The sequence below is a fragment of the Neovison vison genome, chromosome 11, assembly GCF_020171115.1.
Source record: "Neovison vison isolate M4711 chromosome 11, ASM_NN_V1, whole genome shotgun sequence".
NCBI classification, from domain to species: domain Eukaryota; kingdom Metazoa; phylum Chordata; class Mammalia; order Carnivora; family Mustelidae; genus Neogale; species Neogale vison.
Genome location: NC_058101.1, coordinates 118,019,731 through 118,038,069, shown reverse-complemented (window position 1 = coordinate 118,038,069; position 18,339 = coordinate 118,019,731). Strand labels below are relative to the sequence as shown.

At 40.7% G+C, this 18,339-nt stretch overlaps 1 protein-coding gene across 1 annotated transcript in view; it reads right to left on the bottom strand.

Moving 5' to 3' along the window:
• Window positions 1-18,339, bottom strand: part of GPRIN3 (GPRIN family member 3) — a 75,331-nt gene that overhangs the window by 11,616 nt on the left and 45,376 nt on the right. The gene's annotated exons all lie outside the window — the stretch shown is intronic.

Below are 18,339 nucleotides of genomic sequence, written 5' to 3'. Positions count from 1 at the left end.
GAAATAGGCCTAAACTGATATATGAAATAGAATATCTAGAGATAGATCCACATATAAATGAAGATTTAATATGTGACAAGAAAGGCAGTTCAATTTAGCAGCGAAGTGATGGATTATTTAATATAAGGAGCTGGCAAACTGTTAATGCATCTAGAAGAAAAGAAAACTAGATGTTTATCTTACACCAACTCCAAAAATAAATCCTGGAAGCATTTAGATGGTTTAAAGGTTGAAATGTAAAATAAACAAGTAAATAAGAAGCCTGTAAGAAAATCTAGAAAACATAAATATAATCTAGGGGCAGAGAGTAGGCTTCTTTTAGCAAAGGAGGAAATACAGAAACTATAAGAAAAACCATAAACCTAAGTGACTGAGTAAGACCCAAGAATTCTATATGCAAAAGATACCATAAACAAATATGATAGATTTGAAAAACAAATGTTTAAAACCCTAGAGGACATGCAAAAATATCTATAATATAGCAGACGCTCTTAAAAATTTACAGGAGATGGGGTGCCTGGGGGACTCAGTCGGTCAAGTGTCTGACTCTTGATTTTGGCTCAGGTCATGATCTCAGGGTCATGAGATTGAGCCCTATATGGAGCTCTGCACTGCGCATGGAGACTGCTCAAGATTCTCCCTCGCTTGCCCTCTGTCCCTTCCTTGACTCACCCTCCTCCCCCACCCACTCACTCGCTGGCTTGTGTATGTGCCCTCTCTTAAAAAATTTACAGGGAGACAAAACCATTCGTTGGAAAAATGGACACAGAATACAAAAATGCAGCTTGCAAGATAGGAAACCCACTCAGCAAGCTCATGGAAAGATGATCAAATTCATTTGTAGTCAAACGAATGCAAATAAAGTAACAATGAGATTTTACATCAACAGCACTTGCAAAAACTTAAAAATTAAAAAAAAAAGAGCTATAACATTATGGCCTGAGGAGACCTAGTGAAAGGCAGTATTTTTATTACTTGTGTACTGTTACAGCTTTCTTAGGGAAGTTTAGTTTTCTTTTTTTTTTTTTTTTAAAGATTTTATTTATTTATTTGACAGACAGAGATCACAAGTAGGCAGAGAGTCAGGCAGAAAGAGAGGAGGAAGCAGACTCCTGGTTGAGCAGGGAGCCTGATGTGGGGCTCAATCCCAGGACCTGGGATCATGACCTGAGCTGGAGGCAGAGGCTTAACCCACTGAGCCACCCAGGCACCCCGGAAGTTTAGTTTTCAAAATGAAAAATACACATCCTCGACACAGTGATCCCACCCCTATCCACAGAAATAAAACAGTAGCATGTCTAGACAGAGATACAAGTATGCTTATTGAAGTACTTTTTGTAGGGGCAGAAAACTGGGAACAAATTGCTCTCCATGAATGGGGGAATACTGGAAGAGATCATGACATATCTATTGGAGAGTGTTATGTGACCATTAAAAAAAACAGCTGTTTAAGCTGTTAAGTTTTCACTAGGGAGGGATTTCCCCCAGGATGACTGAGCCAGAAGGGCAAGGTAAGGAAAAGAATACATATATTTTCATTTTTGTCAAGCAATGACCTAAAATACTGCACTAAACCACACACTGACCTAAACCACACACTGTGTGTTTGTGTGTGTGCGCACAGACATGTTTGCATATGAATATATAAATTCTAAAAATATTTAGAATAAGACATATTAGGTCTTAATGGAAGGAATGTGATGAATTGAAGACAGAAAAGGAGAGATGGAGGTACTGAAAAGTGGGAAAGGGCTAAACTTTTAAAAGAGTATATCCGAATTTTAAACTGTATATCCAACTTTTTTTTTCTCCTCCAAACCAGCTCTTCCTTGTAACTTTATTATGCATATTAACCTGTTGAATTGAATATTCCCATCCTTGGTCTTGACTGTTTTCTGCTCACTCTAATCCTTTTCTCAGGTTTATATGCCATGTCTTCTTTATTGGAGTTTTTTTTTTTTAATTTTTCATTTTTTATAAACTTATAATATATTTTTATCCCCAGGGGTACAAGTCTGTGAATTGCCAGATTTACACACTTCACAGCACTCACCAAAGCACATACCCTCCCCAATGTCCATAACCCCACCCCACTTCTCCCAACCCCCCTCCCCCCAGCAACCCTCAGTTTGTTTTGTGAGATTAAGAGTCACTTATGGTTTGTCTTCCTCCCAATCCTATCTTGTTTCATTTATTCTTCTCCTACCCCCTTAAGCCCCCATGTTGCATCACCACTTCCTCATATCAGGGAGATCATATGACAGTTGTCTTTTTCTGCTTGACTTATTTCGTTAAGCATGATACGCTCTAGTTCCATCTACGTCATCGCAAATAGCAAGATTTCATTTCTTTTGATGGCTGCATAGTATTCCATTGTGCATATACACCACATCTTCTTTATCCATTCATCTGTTCATGGACATCTAGGTTCTTTCCATAGTTTGGCTATTGTGGACATTGCTGCTATAAACATTCGGGTGCATGTTCCCCTTCGGATCACTACGTTTGTATCTTTAGGGTAAATACCCAGTAGTGCAATTGCTGGGTCATAGGGTAGCTCTATTTTCAACATTTTGAGGAACCTCCATGCTGTTTTCCAGAGTGGTTGCACCAGCTTGCATTCCCACCAACAGTGTAGGAGGGTTCCCCTTTCTCCGCATCCTCGCCAGCATCTGTCATTTCCTGACTTGTTAATTTTAGCCATTCTGACTGGTGTGAGGTGAATATTGGAGTTTTCTGCTGCAATCACTTTTTGGGCCCCAACTCATCTTCCCCTCTCCTTCTTTCTCATCTGCCTTGAGTACGCCTTTCCTTCCACTCTCTGTCCTCCTCGTCCTCAAAAAGCTGACCCATTCTTCAAGACTCCACTTAAATATCATTTTCTTTCTGAAGGCCTCTAAAGCTTTCAAGTCATAAAGTCTCTTTTAAAATCATACAGCTATGGTTATCTGGATCCTTCTTACGCACTCTTTTTGTACCTTTGTTATTTGTATAAATGTCATTATTTCTCCAAAAGGACTTGAAGTTCCAGAAGGGAAGGGGATACGCTTATTGACACTTTTCTGTTCACTCCACAGGAGACAATGCAAAGTCTTGTGCATAAAAAGGTGTTAATTGATCCCATTTCCCTCCAAAAGGGCCATTATTAAATCCCCACCAAACTTCCAAATAATAGGAAATTTTAACTGAGGACATGAACTATTAATCAAAACACAATTTAAAAGAGTGCTATTTTTGAAAGAAAATGGTTGTATCTTATTTATGAAACTTTATCTGTAATTCAGTGTTAGACAATTAAAAGCAAGTACTGTGGACACCTGTTACAAAAGCTGGAAGGTTTCATGAAGCTAGGAGTACAGAACATCTCCTGTGTTCTACAGCAGGAGCCAAGAAACCTGGTTTGTGGAAGACGACTGTGAAACATAAACAGCTCAAGGTTCAGCAACGGAAGTTGGAAGACCGAGAAAAAGATGACGGATTTCAGAAAACTCTCAGAATTCACTGCACTGACTTCCGTTTTCCACAGATGGCTAACTGCTTATACTGGTTTAACTCTGAGAGGGTGTTTTTTAAAAATTGGTTAATAGAAGTAAAATTATCCATCAACTCAAGAATCAGAAAGAAAAACCAGATGGCCTGTAATTCATCTCTTGTTTCACGAGTAGATAAGAAATCAAAATTTCCCTCAAACAAGTCTGCTAAAGTAATTGTCACAGCATCCTCATGCACCCAGGAAAAAACCCCACCTCTCCTCTTTTCATGTCCCCTCTCCAACCAAAAGCAGAAATCTATAGTCTCCCATAGGTCAAACAGGGCATTTTAAAAGTAATTATTTACTTTAGAGTAAGGAGGATGTATCTTTTAAAACCAAGCTGAGTCCATTAAGTAAGATTTAAAAACCTCTAAAAATGAAATTACAGGTAGCCCACAGGCTGAACGAATCCCTGCTGCAGGGGTGTGTGTGTGTGAGAGGGAGAAAGAGGGAGCCAGTGAGCAAATGACCACATGCATGAAGGCAGGAGGCAGGGTGTGTGTCCTGCATGGTTTCCCCTTCTCTCCCTTTCTTCCCCACCTCCCAGCTCTTTCCCCCTCCTCCTTCCTTTTCCTTCTTTTTTTTTTTCCCCCCAAACTGAAGAGATCTTTCATAAAAAGTCAGATTCCTCTCTGTTAATCTTAAAAAACCCAGAAGGTGTGAATTACTAGACAGTAACCACTAGGTGGTGATGATGAGGGCTGGCCATCTTGATGAGCATGGACCTTCCAAGTGACGCATTCCCCACCCACCTTGCTTTCCTAGTTAGTCTTACTTACCCAGGCTTGTGAGGGCAGCTAAGTTTGAGAACTTTGCTCTAAGAACACAAGCAGAGTACACTTCCCAACCTAATTTTGAGTCCTTTGAGGGCAGGTTGGCCTTGTGTTTAAGAACATGGACCATGGGGCCAGAATTTCTGGATCAGAGTATCAGTTCCACTAGCTAGCTCCAGTTGTATTTGGGCAAGTAACTTAACCGCTCAGGAAACCCCTTTAATCTATAAATTGGGGATAGTAATAATAATAGTACTGCCTCATTGGGATTTGTGAGGGATAGATTTATTTATTTTTAAAAGATTTTATTTATTTGAGAAAGAGAGAGAAAGCATACGCTGGGGGGAGGGACAGAGCAGAGCGAGATGCAGACTCCCGACTTGAGCAGGGGGCCTTGATGCGGGGCTTGATCCTGTGACCTTGGGATCATGACCCCAGCTGAAGACAGCCGCTTAAAGGACTGAGCCACACAGACACCTCACAGAAGAGATTTAGCATTTAGAACAAAGAGTGCCTTGGCACATATCAAACACCTGATGAGCATCAGCTTCTTTTGAAAACCTCAATATTTAGGCTTTGATTTGTGTTAAAGAAAAAAATTATTCTGACATTTGTGAAAACGGTAAGGAAGATTTTATTCAAGACGATTGGGACAGGTATCAAGATTATTGCATGAGGAGAGAAAGATCAAGTTCACCTCCAAATACAACTGCAAGAATAAGTGGGAATTTATAACTAAGGGGCAGCACCCGGTTGTCAGTCTCCCTGCTCAGCGGGGATCCCGCTTCTCCTTCTCCCTCTGCCCCCCACCCATGCTTGCTCTCTCCCCCTAGTGTGCTCTCTCCCAAATAAAATCTCAAAAAAACAAAAACAAAGAAAGAAAGACAAAAGAAGAGGGCTCAGAGAAGACTGACTCAAGTCATTCCAAGAGGGAGTCCTTGTTGTCTTTGTCATTTGCTGTGGTGAATATGAATTTTCCATGAGACTCTTTGAAGCAAAATGAATTCTTTCTGAATCAGCCACGAATCACAGGGTTCCTCTGAATCTGCCTTCAAGTTTGATGGTTACTAGACTCTTAATAGCATGTCCCTTTGGTCCTTCTGCCCTTAAAATCAGGAGCAAGGATTTCAGGCCTTGTGGTAGCAATGCAGCAAGCCTGCAAGGTACACATTATCCACCTTTTACAGGAAAGGAAACTGAGTCCCAGAGGTTAAGTAACCTACTCAAGGCTGAAGACCTATAATTTCTATTGAACTGAATTTTAATGGATGCAAATGCCTGGGCTCCTTCTGTGCTGCTTCCTTATTATCTGTAACTCTGGAAAGAAAATGGAAAGGAAGGGAAAAAAATACACACACATATCTGGAAAAAAAATGGAAAGGAAGTGGAAAAAATATATAGATATAGATATAGATACAGATATATATCTCTCCAAAGGGGAGAGACTTCTTTTCTGCAAGGGGTTTAACTCAGGGGCCTGGATGGCTTCAACACAGACTACAGTGACGTTCATAACTGGTCACTTTATGAACAGCCCGCCTTCTTGAAGGCTGCCATGGCCACCATTCATCCTGAAAACAGTGGGTTCCACTACTGTGCCACGCTGCCTATTTTCATAACAGACACCCACGCTTAATAAGACAGGCAGCAGGGAATCTCAGCCCTTTGTGATTTGCTCCCAGACTGCTCTGGTGGAAAGAGCCTCAGACAGAGAGAACGGAGAGAAGCTTGGCACTCCTGGACCAGCAGGGTGCTGATCGGCTGCAGGTCACAGCGATAATCCCGTAGGCAGCAATTACCCGTGCCTACTTCACAACTGCCGCATTGCTAGAACAAGGGCTTCAGGATGTCATTGCATCTCTTTAGTGACATTTTAGGCAGGTGTTACAGGGACCTTGGTGATACCTTGGTCTCCAGACATCTCACAGCAGCTTTTACCTTCAGGTGGATATGCAAAGACCCTTGAAGAAGAGGGAGGCAAGAGGTTAGAGACTATTACTCCTTAAGAAAAGGATAAAGAAAAAAAATGTCATCTGACATCCTATTCAACCTGTTTTTTTTTTTTCTTTTGCTCCCTTTTATTAAGGAGCTTCGCCGAGATATTTGCATTCTGAGCCCAGCAGATCCTGCCAGTGCACAGTTTTAAGGAGAGGTGATTCAATCCCAAGAAACACCCACAAGCTAGGAAAAGCAGCTCATTCTTTCTTTAAAAATTCATATCTTCACACTAACAGCTGCCTCAAATGCACTTCAAAGATACTCGCTGAAACACTGGTTCTTCCCTTTGAGCTGCGTCTAAAGCAAATCAGAATGGCTGGAGCCACAAGAAGCCTGCTTTGCTGGTGCCACTCACAGTGCCAGGTACACTTTCAACCCTAATGGCTCCTGTAATAAAGGTGCAGAAACACAAGCTACATTACATCCCTCTCCCTATTCGGTTCTTTGGTTCAGCGCCGGTCTGGAAAAACAAACGCATGGCTTATTATTCTCTCACTGAATTCCACTGTAAGCAGGGCCGATGAAAACCAAGACGGAAAAGAGGGCTTTAGGAAGCGTTTAAACCCCAGGTTTATCCCCCCTCTTTTGTCCAACACAAAACCTGACCAGGCAGCTTCTAAATTCACAACAGCCTCACAGGGCTCAGCAGGCGCGTACTGATTTTCTTTCTGTATTCCAAACGCTGTTCTGGAGGTGAACGTGTTTCATCCTCAGAGTAACTCTGAGGTGGGACCTACTAGGAGTTCCACTTTGCAGTTGTGGAAACTGAGGCAAGACCACATACACGGTAAATGTGAGAGATCAGATTGAAATCCAGGCCCTCCGACTCCAGAGTCCACACAAGGAGGGAAACGGGGCACCTCTTCACGGAGGCAAGCACTGTCCTCAGACAACAAGGAAAACAACAGAAGACTCCGGAAACATAGGCTTGTGACTGATGAGGGAGCAGAAGGCAAGCTGAGAGCAAAGCACAAGCCGATACCCCGCAACCCCCCCCCCACGCCACCCCCTAGGAATCTGTGTGACATTCCTCAGGCACTCCCTAGGAAGAAAAAACAAATGGTTAACTTCTAGAGATTACAGTCCTGCCAGACACTAGTCTCCCTCGGTTCACAGACGTCTTAGTGATTCACAAGTAAAAAGCATTCTTATCAATGACCTACCTTCCTGAAGGAAATATAGATAAAATTAAACGTCCTTATAATCTGCAGCCCACTGATAAATATTTGAGACCGGCAGAAGCTCCCCACGGTCTCAACGTTAATACGCCTTGCTAGGGGGAAAAACAACCTCAACTTGACAATGGCAGGGCCTCCAGAATCTCGCAGGTCCTCTTTAGCATATGAAAGTTCTTTTGAAAACCTCCCTTTTCCACATCTGCCCCTGCTTTCAATAAAACCACTTTTTGCACCAAAAACATCTCAAGAATTCTTTCTTGGTCATCCGCTCCATACCTCACCCCATCAAACTTCACTCTCTCTCCCAGAGCTTTTTCTCTATCCTTGCTTAATAAAACTCGATCGCTTTACTCATTCTCCTTTGTCCGTGAAATTCATTCTTCGACTACATGAGATAAGGACCTCCCTCTCCCGCTCCGAGACCCTCTTACTAATTCAGACGAACAGAAGGAATTTGGATATTTTAAGGGCCACAGACTTTTCTGAGAAGCTGCTGAAGAATAGGGATCGCTTCTCTAGAAACAGACATGCACGTACACACACACACACACACACACACACACACAGACACCTGCAGATAATTTTAGGGGGTTCATGCCTGGAAACCTTCCCCAGACCATCCATTAATAATAGCCTTTTATCTAGGGAAAAACTTCACAAAACTCAGTTAAGTGCCTCGCGTTACTGTTATAGCATTTAAAGGAAATAAATTAAACTGTGAGCATAGTTTTGGGAAGATAACAGATACATACTCGTGAATTATTAATATTTTAAGAAATTATTATTTTGGCATCATTTACCTAAGAAGGAGGGAACTGTGCAATATATTTTATAGTCTGTTTTAAATGGTCCAGTGGAAATGTTTACCTTTTATATTCTCCCAAACCCCTAATGACTACCATTTGAAGAGGAAACTTTAGCTAATTCAAAAACTAACACGGTAATGAGGTTTTTCTTTTTTATTTTTCTTTTTAGATCATGTGCGAGACATGAACGTTTGGGTCCTTAGCAAAATCAAGACTCAGGTTTCAACAACCTGAAAAATTAACCCTTCAACAGCTCCGTTTTCCTACCTGTGGAGCTAACTCATAGCTAAATATCAAAGCTGCTGTTTAAAAATGCCTAAAATAAAGTTTTTTTTTCAATTGAACACTTCAGGGGAAAATGATTAAAATATTTGTTTTGTTATAGTCTCCCTTCTCTAATCAAGCTGACTCCTCTCATTTCCTTGGTTTGCCAGATAGATACTCAACTCTGAATGTTTTCCTCTTCTTTTGCAACTCAGCTTTGAAGGACTTCAATTGCGAGCTTATTTTAATTGCAAAGAGAATGCAACAGGATCTCAGCGCTAACTGATGGTTCAACAACACGCTATTAGCAATAAACTAAGCAGCTCTGCATTTGCATTTTAAAATCCTGCGTGAGCTATGATCAAAGCTGCCCTGCATCCCAATTTTCTCAGGATATATTTAGCACCACTCAGCCTTACAAACAAGTATTCTTGTCCTTGCTTCGTTCCTCCCTGACCTTGCCTTTTTCCTTGGCTGCTGCACTCCCTCCGCCCCCCACCTCACGGCCCTCCCCCCAACACCATGGCGATCTCATTAAAACCAGGCCTCCACTCCACCTGCTTTCCCTCTGGCAAAGGCAGCTCCGGTGTGTGCCGAGTGGGAACCTAAGCGGAGACCCTTGCTACCCAGCTGCGTGCTGAAAGCTTATTAGTGATTTCTGCTTTTAGCTCCCGTCAGAAACGGGCCAGGAGTCGCTCCTCCCACACTTGGGTCTTTAATCATGTCAAACGAGGGGAATGTGCCTGGTGGCAGTCCTGGCGGTGAAGGAAACAGAAATGGAAAAGGCTGTGCACGGAGCTGGTCAATCGAAGCTCTCGTGCCCCTCCAGGGGACAGGGAAGCCAGGGAGTAGGCAGATTGGAAAGTACAGATTCCTTGAGGCCTCGCGTCTGGACCTCCTGCAGAGCTGCCTTTTTGTTGTTTTTGAGGAGGACCGCAGTGCTCTGCTCTTGAGAATGAACAGTCTCTATGCTGAGGTCAGGATCTTTGCTTGGTCTTTGAGTTGTGATTAAAAAAAAGAAGAAGAATCAAAAACCTGTCACTTTCCTGCTTTTGAGTCTGTAAAACACAGTGTTCAGCATCATGAGGTACTTCAAGTTTTGATTTTTGCCCTGAAGGAGATTTCAATCCATTTGACGAGACAAGACGAACTCAGTCAGAAGTTATAAATGAGCAGGAGGGTATGTAATTAAGTGACTAATGCTGGGGTAATAAACTTCACGGTAGTTCAAATCAGGGGAAAGGCCAATACTTTTTATTCAATTGACATTTCCTGGTACAATGTTTTTGTAGGCTAGAAAAAATTGCCTGTGTAGTCTAACGAAAAATGGATATTTGAAAGTAAGAGAAAAGTGAAGCAAGTAATAGCAATTAAAAGGAACATAATCCCTTAAATCACACTGAGACAATCAGGAAGTACTGCTAAATCCAGTCACTACTTTAGTAAGCCTTCTTTGTGTCACATATTCTGGATACAAATATAAATAAGATATATTCACGTTTTGAGGAGCCCAAAGTTTCTGCAAATCCTTAATTTCAATACAATATAATGTTGTAACAGAAATGAAAAATTTCTTAAAAATGTACTATGGAAGCACATTGTTTTATTTGGCAGAGACCTTAGGTTAAAGAGTGAAGAATGCTAAGGTTGAAAAGATGGATTTAAGGTGATGGAGAGGAAGTCGATGTTCATCTAGGTCAGAGTTGCTTACCCCTGCACCACTGACATTCTGGACCAGATAACTTTGTGGGGAGGAATGGGGGGGCGGAACGTCCCATGCAATGTGTTTCCCCAAATCTCCAGCCTCTCCCCACAAGATGCCCGCCGAGCCACCACCCTCCCATTTGTGACCACCACACACGTCTCAGGACATTGTCAAAGGGCTCCTGAGGGGCACGACTGTCGCCAGGTGAGAATCACTGATTGAAGGTGTGAGCATATTCACCTTTGATAAAAAAAAAAAACATCCTGAGAATGAAGGCCTGTGCGTTGAAGTAAGAAATTCTGAACCTAGTCCAAGCTAGGCAGGAATTATAGTTTCCTGGTCTCCTGTCAGAAGCAGTGTTTTTTGTATTCCACCTGTGAGAATGCAAATTAGTATAATTTCTATAGAGAACAATGCTAATACTTGTCAAAAATACAAGGTCAAATACACACTGACTCAGCAATTCCACATTAGGAGCTAATGGGTAAAATAAATAAATAATGGGTAAAATAAATAAATGTACTTATCAGTGTAGGTACATGGTTATTCTCTGTATGAAATAAAAGATTAGAAGCAATCTAGAAGTTCACTAATAGGGAGAGGGTCAGTTATAAAAATTATGGTACTTTCATATAATGGTATACTAAGCACTCGTATTTAAAAAGGGAAAACTCTTTATGTATTCATACAGAACAATCTCCAAAATAAATTAAATAACAGACAGCGATAATTTAAAAAAATCTTGGGGCGCCTGGGTGGCTCAGTGGGTTAAGCCTCTGCATTCAGCTCAGGTCATGATCCCAGGGTCCTAGGATCGAGCCCTGCATGGGGCTCTCTGCTCAGCAGGGAGCCTGTTTCCCATCTCTGCCTGCTTCTCTACCTGCTTATGATCTCTCTCTCTCTGTCAAATAAATAAAGTCTTTTAAAAAAAATAATAAAATAAATAAATAAAAATAAAAAATTTAAAAAATTAAAAATCGTAAGATACAAAGCAGTATGTTTAATATGCAATTGTATTAAGAGGGGACAAAGAATATATTTTGCTTGTATATACACCAAATATCTCTGCAACGGTAAGTAAGAAATTGCTATCAGAGGAGGGGAACTGAGTGCCTGGGCGACAGGATATGTGGGAAGACTTTTCACTCTATAGCCTGTTGCACTTCTTGAATTCTAAACTATATAAATGTATTGCCTATTCAAAAATAATAAAAAAAATTAAAAGCTGATTCTTCTCAATGAGGCAAAACTGAACAGTCACACGTGCTGAAGCTTTTCTGTCAGTGATGACGGATTTATGCTGGTCGATTCTTCCACACTCTTTCCATCTGCTTTTTGCTATGCAAGCAGGTTAGCCTGGCCATGAAACTAGTTAAAGGAAACCATAATTTCCTTATCTATCCTGGCTATCTACAAGCTCCAAGCTAGGCAATGCAATTATTTTCCAAAGTCAACAGCTGAAAAATGCTTTTTATAAAGTGATGCCTGTTGGGCAACCAAAAAAAAAAAGTTTTCTTGAGTTTCTTTTCCCAGACTCTCTGACTCCCATTTATCAGCTGATTTCTTTTTCACCCTCTTTCCTATTCCTGGTAGCTCTAACAGCTGGTTCTCAAATTATATACATCCCTCAAACAATAAATCCCCCAAGAATGGCCTAAAGCCAAATTCTATGAAATTGGGTCAAAAGAGCAATGAAAATGATTTATTTATTTTGTCTATATGATGAGAACTGACTAAATGGAAAGATATAAAGTTTAGAATACATATTTTAATTGCCAGTTACCAAGTCCACCTCTTCAAACGCCGCCAGGCTTCCCTGAATGGATCGTTTCTCGCAGCAAGGCAATGTCAGGCCATCTTACCTGATCTGGATCGATCCATTCCAAAACCCGCCCTCCACCTGCTGCTAATGTTATCTTTCTAAAACAAACATACAGGTATGAAACTTCTCTGTGCAGAACAATTTAATGGTTCTCCATTACCTGTAAAATAAGATACACTCTCCTCAGCCCAGTTTAAAAAACTGTCCTTCCTTCCCTGATTCATGTCCCTCTTAAGACCGGTGTCCTCTCTCATCACTTGCCAGACCTTGTATGTTACTTTTCTTCAGACAAGTTTCAAAGAAGGTTTATATTCATTTTTCCAGAGGAGAAAACTGAGGCTCTGAAAAATCTAGCTCACCCAAGTTGTTGGTTTAATAAGTCAAAGAGTTGGAATTCAAAACCAAGTGAGTCCGATTCCCAAATTCTATCGCCTCCAAGCTTATGGGAATGGGAGGTAAAAATGAACTCATGATATACGCAGATAAAAGAGAAGACAGTGAGTAAATCTGAAAAGTACTTCTGAAAGATAATTCCTCCCTAAGACCTTCTCTGATAACACCGACCAAAAGCAACTATCAAATCTCTCATCTCCTGCAGCCACTTGTTTATTGTTTTAGTGACCTCAGGGAACTGAGGACATTTTGCCTCATTCTTGGTTCTCCAGGCACGAGGCACAGCCCCTGCAAAAGCAGGAGCTTGAGGGGAAGAGTGAAGAGTTCAGCCTGACAGCTGGAGCTGTGTAGGAGGGGAGATTAGAGAAGGAAGGTGGAGGGGCGGGGATCACACAGGGCTTCTTGAGGTCTTTGTGCATGTGTCTGTCACCCTCTCAGGGAGGTCCTTCTAGATGAAGCTACTGTTAAATTGCAAGTCTTCTGACTTCTACTCTGTCACTTTGAAAGTTTTACCATGCTTGCTTACTGTTTTGTTGTTGTTGTTTTTTTTTTCATAGCACTAATCACCTTTTAAAGTACTGAAACATTTACCCATGTATTGTGAGTTTCGTATATTTACTGACTGTTTTCTGGACATGCGGGCTGGAATGCAGGCTCTAAGAGGGCAGCATTTTTATCTACTTCTGCTCATTTTCTATACCTGAAGTGCCTAGTGAAATGAATGGCTCTCACAAACACGGGTTGGATGAATCAATGTTGCCTTCTGCATTTTAGCCTACCTTCATCATATGCCATAGTTTCTATGATTTTCATTTAGTTTCTACTAGAATTTGAAGATAGATTTTTGCCTTGAGAACATATATATACAGCGAAGGTAACCAAATATTCTGGATGTTCTGGAGGAGGAGTGTAGTTAAAAATACTGAGTTATATTGCCACCTAAGTATCCTTGTACATGCTTCAATTTTCATTTGAGATGTGGTCTTACAAAAAGGGACACACAAGATATGTATATATCTTTTGTTCTTTTTTCCTGTTGGCTAATTTAGACAACAAAGTCTACTCCTCCAAAGATACTTACTGTGTACAGAGATGGACATCTTCTTATTCCAACACTAGGTGAGGTACATCTTATTTGGAGGCTTGTAAATAAGTGATTACAATGTCCCTTTTTGCTTAAAATACTGAGAAGAATATGTAATATATAAATAAATTTATAGAAAAATATCAAACGTTAAACATAATTGTTTCAGATATGTCTTTGCAACCTAGAGAATACTTTTATTTCCTCTTCAGATAATTTTTGGAACATTTAAAACATCTTAAAACTTTGTGATGAATTCACTAGGGTAATAGTGGCTAAGGACATATGCTTATACTAAAATCCTAGGTTACTATGATTTCGTACAAGTTTAAACGTTAAAAATGTTTGACTTCCAAAAACATTTCAGCGGATGCTTATTTACTATACTATCATTGGACCAACCTTCCTTCCTTCCCTTTTCCCTCCTCTTCTCCCCTGTCCCACCTTTTTTTTAGTTGTTATAAATCTAATATAATTTACTTGCCAATATTTTAGAATAAATCACATAGCAAGAAAATAATATGCTGCTTTTCATTACTTATACTGTAACCACCTTAAATACTTTGTAGCCAAAATTATAAGACATGAAAATTTTTAAAAAGTTTCCTAGGTGAAGCTGGCAAGTCTACAGCATTCAGAACCATCATATTATATCATAACATCTTCAGGTAAATTCAGGCAAAACACCGTATACGCTTATTTAATTGGCAAAGATTAAAAATAATGTTTGATGTTTGCAAGGGTGGGGTGAGAATGGCATTCTCGGTCATGTTATAGGCGCACACATTGATGAAGAACACTGCAAATATCTATACTCTTTGGGCCAATTCTACCAGGAATTGAGCCTAAGAAAGCAAACAAAATAACTGGTAAGGGCTTATGACCAATACGTTTCACTGTAGGGTTGTAAGCAGGAGCTCTCCAAACCACCTCCACCTAGTCGAGCTTTTACTCCCAGGCTAAGATTTACTGATGGAGCTCATGACTCATGGAATCTCGGCAGCTGGTGAGCCTGCCTGGTTCTGCTTCTGTTACGCTGTATGAAAACTGAGAGCCAGTGGCTCTCCTTGAACTTGTTCATACCAGTCGCCCTTGTTCTCGTCACCACATCATTTGACTATATTACATTTAAAAAAGGTGAAACTAGAGCGCAGAAGTGTTTTGTTTCTTTGAAATTAAGTCGAATGCTTTGATAAAAACCTGACAAAGGTGGGTCGCTAAAAAATGTAGCTGTTGAATTAGGCATGCGTGAGACAACTATGAATGAGGAAAGCAATTATAAATACTCAACATTCTTATTCCTAATTAGGGATATTTGCTTCACTGTAAAAACTGAAGTAGAAAAATACTGAGGGTCCATGATGAATTTTTCTAAGAAAGAGGATACGGAACTCCAACCAGTGGTTCCATTCTCAAAGAAAATATATGCCTTGTGTCCAAAGATTAGTGAATGATGCAAATTCAACTGTTTTAAGTTGGAAGAAAAATCTTAAGAATATATGTATCGTTTTTATAATCATTGATCAATTGTTTCAACAAATTATGATGCTACAGACTACAAGAAATATACATCTATTAATATGCAGAAAAAATGTATATGTAGAAAAAATATTAGAAGGAAATATACTAAAATATATGGGGTTGATTTATGGTGGGATTCTGGGTGATTTTTGAAACTTTATTGTTTTGTATTTTTATTTTTTTTAAAAGATTTTATTTATTTATTTGACAGACAGAGATCACAAGTAGGCAGAGAAGTAGGCAGAGAGAGAGGGGGAAGCAGGCTCCCTGCTGAGCAGAAAGCCCAATGCGGGGCTTGATCCAGGACCCTGGGATCATGATCTGAGCCAAAGGCAGAGGCTTTAAACCCACTGAGCCACCCAGGTGCCCCTGTTTTGCATTTTTAAAACCTTGTAAATGTAGTCTTATTTCAATGGTGTAAAATGTAGCAAAAAATGTAAGGAAAATAAGAATGGAGAAGCAAGATTCCTACCAAATTGGATCCCAACGCTCCAGAGTTTCACATTTTATAAACTGTGTTAAATCTCTGAGCTTCCCCTTGCTAAGAATATTCACAGTGCAGAAAGTGGGAAGGTTGCTCCTCCCTGAAGCTGCACGTCTAGATCTTGTTTTATCTCAATGTTCTCTCTCGATTTTCAGATATTACACCTGCTCTTTGCCTAACCCAGTTCTGCATGAATCCCAAGTACATAATTAGACTCCACTAGGTGTGTGGGAGGAAATCTAGGGTTAAGCTTGTTCCGCTGAGGTAGTCCTGCATGTTGCTGCTTTGGAGGACTTACCCAGCTTTAGAAGGTCAACAATCACCCTGACCTCGAGGCACGTGATGGCTCTGATTCCAGAACATTAACGTGCCTTTTCTGGGAGTTGCTTATCACCGCTTCTCATTGGTCCTTGACATTCTTTCCTATCCGCCCCAGTCAGTCTCTGGCATCTGGTTTAAGCCATTTAGATGCCACGGTTATTTCTTTTCTACTTCTGGCTTTGAGAAGTATTATCTTCCCTGCTTATTAATGTCTGTAAGGGCTCCATGCTTTGACCTTGAAGGACTGGGAATCTTTGAGCTGTACAGGGGGAAGGAATTCAGAGAAACTCACAAAGAGAAAGGTGCAGATATGGGGAGAATATACCATCCGTTCAGGAAGAGTAGGAGTTGTCCTGGAAATGTAAACATGGTGTTCTCATAGGTAGGGGAATCACTGAAAATATTTAACAGCTACTACACACCTGGATGTTCCTGACTTACCAGTTGGGATGTTCTTCGTGAAACAACTGGTACAGAGTTTTATACAAGGGGCTGTTAGGAACTAAAAGCTGTGGATGTTAGATCGGCTGAGACCAGAACATCTTAATGGCATTGTTAACAGCTCTGGGCGTTCTGGTAGGCGGTAGAAGTAACTACATGATTTGCAACAGGCCAGTGAAGCAATTAGGAAGTTGATAAAGGAAGCAGGTTTTGATGTGTACTGACCAGCAAGGAAGAGTCCACAGGGAAGGAGATCGGTTATGAGGCTATCGCTATGTAAGAGGTAGGGAGGAATCCGTCGCTGTTAGAATAAATGTAAAGAAAAAAGGGATATGAAAACGATGCGTGAGATGACACTGGAGCGTCTAATGGCAGGTGACACGAAGGACATCAGGTAGGAAAAAAATCAAGGATGATTCCAAGATTTCAAATCAGTGATTAGGAGAATGTTGGGGGAGGCTCAAAATAGGGAATAAAACTAGACTAGCTTCCAAAAGGGTGGCTGTGTGGAGGGTGGGTGAATGGCACACAAGGGGGGCTTTCCTCCACTCTCACCATTGCCATCTCTCTGTCACCAACTCACTCCCAATAAACATATAATGCAATAAACATAGTGCATTTAATACGCAGCTTCCATTTCCAATTATGTGGGTCCTGCAATTCCCTTTTATATAAAAGGTCAGGAGCCAGGGTACCTGGGGGCTCAGTGGGTTAAGCTCTGCCTTGGCTCAGGTCATGATTCCAGGATCCTGGGATCGAGCCCCACATCGGGCTCTCTGCTCAGCAGGGAGCCTGCTTCCCCCTCTCTCTGCCTGCTTCTCTGCCTACTTGTGATCTCTCTCTCTCTGTCAAATAAATAAATAAAATGTTTAAAAAAAAAAAAAAAGGAGCCATTACTAAGGTGTGTGAGCAATGAACAATGGAAATTGGAGGCTTACAGTCCAAGTGTGTTGGAGCTGCCCACACAACTGGTTGTGTTCATCTCTTTCCTACTCTAGGTCACAAACATCATACAGGTAGCCTGAAATTGGCCATAGAGAGAATATTCACACCACAGAAACTGGCAAACTGCAAATCTGGATGTTTATCCCCCAGATAGCCTGTTGTTAAATATTTCATACCTCGCTTAAGCAATGGGCTAGGAAATACTTTTAAAAAGTGAAATTTTATAAAAGCTCTTAAATGATTACAAGGCAACATTACAACTGCCAACTGATAAAAATATCAGTTGGAAGGAGAAAGAGGAGCAGCACCTACGATTTTTGAGGTATGCTTGCTATACATGGGCATCAAGGTTCATGAAAGGTGGGATGGTGGGATTTATTCCCACCCCAGAGGGATCTCTGAACATTTCTAAGTTAGTCACTGGTTCCCTGAGGGAAAAACTTCTAATTTCTCGAATACTATTTAATACTCTGGCACAAACTGTGGTTTCCAAAGATGACCACTGTGGGTGCTTCCTGCTCTCAGGCTCCCTATTGCCACGGTCCTACTGGATTTCCTCTACAAATCTGGTTAATGATTCAACTGAGCAATAATGAATTTTTTTCAGCAGGCTAGCATGCTGAATGTGTGAAGCAATTACTAAAGAGAAAATCACCTCAATACTGTCTACCACCAAACTTTTTCAGGGCACCTTTCTGGAACTAGGTCTCTTAAAATGTCCATCCTACCTCAATACAACCTCAAATTCTTGGTGTTCTCCTCCTCCTCTGAAAGGCTACTGTAGTTTGTAGTCACTTTTCTTATTATGAATGATTTCTAACACTTAATTTCCCAGGTGTGAAATTTATTACAGAAATTGTTAATTAGAGCAGACAGGGTACAAGAGGTGATTATGCCTGAATGACATTTTGGTTGGATTAAGGTTAAGATACCCATTATTTAGAACCATATTCTCCTACCCAGGGCAAAATGCAGTTTTTTTTTTAAAGATTTTATTTATTTATTTGACAGAGAGAGATCACAAATAGGCAGAGAGAGAGAGGAGGAAGCAGGCTCCCTGCTGAGCAGAGAG